Source organism: Mustela nigripes, chromosome 5 (assembly GCF_022355385.1).
Source record: "Mustela nigripes isolate SB6536 chromosome 5, MUSNIG.SB6536, whole genome shotgun sequence".
Taxonomy (NCBI): Eukaryota; Metazoa; Chordata; class Mammalia; order Carnivora; family Mustelidae; genus Mustela; species Mustela nigripes.
Genome location: NC_081561.1, coordinates 23,710,169 through 23,713,897, shown reverse-complemented (window position 1 = coordinate 23,713,897; position 3,729 = coordinate 23,710,169).

Below are 3,729 nucleotides of genomic sequence, written 5' to 3'. Positions count from 1 at the left end.
GGGTACCTTAGTGGCGTTTATAACAATTTGGGCTCACAACTGTTTGGTAAATTTGCGGCGTGAGACAAATTATTATAAGCTACGGGGTGACACAGAGTCCAGGCAGGTTTTGTATACACCCAACAGTCCATTAATCTGATTTTGTGTTGCAAGGGCTTCAGCTACCCTCCCGGTGACATTGTTGAGTGTTGCTGCAGTCTGTATCGAGGTTGTCAACGCCACTGCAGCAGCAGTAGCAGCGGCGACGGATGCTGCAATAGCTGCAATAATGGCTGCTGTTATTCCAAAGTCTCGTTTATGTCGAAGCAGCACCGGCAGGTTGTCGAGGTTCACCTGTACTGGCATCGGGATATACGTCGGTATCTTGGCTATTACTGCCGAGTCTCCCACCGTGGCATTCCAACATTCTGATAGCAGACAATTCTGGGACTCACAAGAGAGACTAGATGACTTGTTAATAGTAGAAGCATTAAAAACTATGAAGAGAAAGGGAGCTCTAACACAGACGGGCATTGATGAGTAACTTATGTGCTTAAGTAACATTTGTTTCAAATCGAGAGCCTACCTGATCTTAAAACCGCTCTGGCCAGGTTGGCCCAATCTGCGCCACAGCTGCAGCTTCCGCTTCTGCTTTCAGCTGCGCCATTACTTCTCCTTGCATTCTTAATTCCTCTAATGCCTTCTGCAACTCCACCTCCTTACTCTCGAATTGCTGTCTTATGGCTTCCAAATCCTGTAATGCCTGGAGACTGGGAGATTTCTCCTTCTTATCTACCTCTCTCTCCCCTATTTCCTGCAACTCGCTATCTGAGAGTCCTTCCGAACTTTCACTTTCAGAGTCGGAGTCTTGGGAAGACCCTTTATGAGACTCCTCCTTTACCTGCTCCAGAACCTCCCCTCCCTGTTGCACTGCTTGCTTCAAGGGCTCTCGAGTAGATTGTAAACACACTCTCACCAAGGACCACACGGCAGGGGTTCCCGAGGTTACAAATGGGCATCGTTTCAAGTCCTCCCCCAGGTGCTCCCACTGTGGCACATTCAGGAGCCCCTCCTCTATAAACCAGGGGGCAACTTCTCCTACTTCTCTCAAGAAAGAGCGGGCTGTTTTCGTCTTTAAGGGGGTGCCATTTGCCTTGAGGATATCCTTTAGAGGGCCCTCCATCCTGCACCTAGCAATCTCGTTTCCCATCCTGGGAAAACTTTCTCTCTATCGTCCCTGAAGAGCCTTATAAGCAACCTTACCTCCGATCGTCTTCAGGGAACCTCCCTGTCAATAGACAGTTATTGGTGCACTCCTTACCTTATCGTTGCTCTACCTCGATCACCTCTTTGCGACGCGGGCGAAGTCCCGGGTCTCGGCACCACTTGTCGCTCTCCCCGGCAAGAACGACCCGCAAACGTGATGGGTGGCAAGCTTCTTTATTAGTGCTCTCTCTGTCCCGACAGTCTCTCCGCTTTATATCCTTTACCTCGGCCAATCACCGATCTAGTCCACGCCCCTCTCCCTGATCGCGCTGCGAGCCGGGGCTCACCCATGCTTGCAGCCAGCCAATCAGTCTCGCTTCCTCAATCCCCGGGCACCTCCGCATACGTGACTCCTTGTATCGATTTCGTGGCTCTCCACATTTCCCCACGACAAGCAATTCTCTGTGACATCGGCTGGGCGTCCTACAGTGTAATTTCATTCTGACCCATCTACCTGGAGATAGTTTGGATAAGCCACAGGTTAAGGGCTCAGTCCCGTAGGCCTCTTCGCATCCCTCTTCAGATGCCAATCGCGAGTAAGCCTCTCGGTCACCCACAACTTCTGTCCGATTTGGCTGTGAATCAGAGGTTCCCATGATCCCCTTCTCAGGTTCCATCAGTCTGCTGGAGCGTCTCACAGAAGTGTCACAGAAACACATTTACTAGCTTATTACAGGAGGTGATGAAGGACACAGAGGAACACCCAGGTGAAGAGATACAAAGGGAGAGGTCTGCGAGGATCCTAAGAGCGGGAGCTCCTATCCCTCTGTGGTGGAGGTGGGTCACTCTCCTGCTGTGGCTGTGTTCGCCACCGTGGAAGCTTTCCGAACCACATGCTATAGGGATTTTTATGGGGGTTTCCATCAATTATCAATCCATTTCCAGTCCCTCTTCTCTCTCTGGAGGGTGGCGGTGGGGGTGGGGCTGAAAAATCCAGGCTTCTAAGCTTGGTGGGTCTCTCAGGTGACCTGCCCCATCCTGGAGCCACCAGGAGCCCACCCAGAGTGACCTCATTAGAACAAAAGATGCTGTTAACACTTGTAAGGGTTTTAGGAACTCTGTGTGAGGGACAGGGTCAAAGACCAAGTATTAGAACAATAGATGCTCCCTGTGTTCTTATCACTTAGGAAATTCCAAAGGGTTTAGGAGCTTTGTGCCAGAAGTGATGGCAGAGACCAATGTACATATTTCCGATTATCTCACACCCTCTCAGCCCCCACCTGCCGCTTCCAGTGAAGAATTAGGCACAAACAAGTCAGCTGCAAGCAGCACCCACCCACCAAATTTCGTCTATCGTTAACATATCACGGGAGTTTGGTACATTTGCTATAATTGATGAGACAATATTGATACAATATGATTAACTGAAGTCCATAGTTTATTTTAGGGACTTCATGCTTTTTTTTTTTTTTCTTTCCTCCTGTTTTTCACTCTGTTGGGAAGAACAGCGTTATACAAATGCAAGTATTCAATCCTCTGTCTTCAACAGAAAGTCCCCCGATAGCCTTTTGACTCCCCCACCCGCTGTTCTGGAGTCATCTGCGTTCTGCTTATCCCTTCTTTTCCGATTTACTCTTCAGCCCGCGGCAATTTATCTTCTTTCCTCATTAGTTCACTGAAATTGATCTCTGCAAAGAACACAATTCTTCCCTTACTGCTAACTTCAGGCAAAACTTATCACCCCTCATCGCATTTGACTTTTCAGCGGCACAGGACACTGGCAACCCCTTTCCCCTTTCTGGAAGCATTATTTTTTCCCGTCTTCCCAACTTGATGCCCTCTTTCTCTGCTCTCTGGCTATTTCTCTGTGCTGGTTGGTACTGCCAGGCTCCGTGGTAGGACGTCTTCTAAGACGCTCCCACCGATCCCCGCCCTTGATATCCACACGAAGCAGTCATCTTCCTCACTGACTTGGGCTGATCCACTGATCCATGTGACCAGTAGAATATGGCAGGAGTGAGGCATGTTGTTCCAAGAATAAGTCATCAAAGGCACCACGCTGCCCAACCCCCCGCCAGCCCCCTGCCCGCAGGTGTTCCTCATGAGAATGCAGTCATGTGTGTCCTGGGGAATTAAGGCTTCAGCCAAAAACCAGTGAGGATCCGAGATCTGCCAACAGTCTGCGAACCCCAGGAAAGCCTTCAGAGGACCTTCAACTGCCCCTGACAGCTGGACCTCAAGCTCATGAGAGACTCTGAGCCAGAACTACCCAGCTAAGCTGCTCCCGGGAGACCCACACAATCTTTGACAGAAATGTTTGGGCTTCCAGGTCTCGGGGTGGTTTGTTACACAGCAATAGGTAACTTACACGGTCTCTCCTGCAGGTCTTCTTTTTTCCGGTGGCTTCTAATTCTCCAGAGTTCAAGTTGTTTCCTCCTCATAGTCCATACTGTCCTTGTTAGAGCTCACTCACTTCCTGAGACGGATTTGCTCTTTGATAACCGCTGTCATCTAATCAGATAAGCTAGATTTTTCTATGGAATT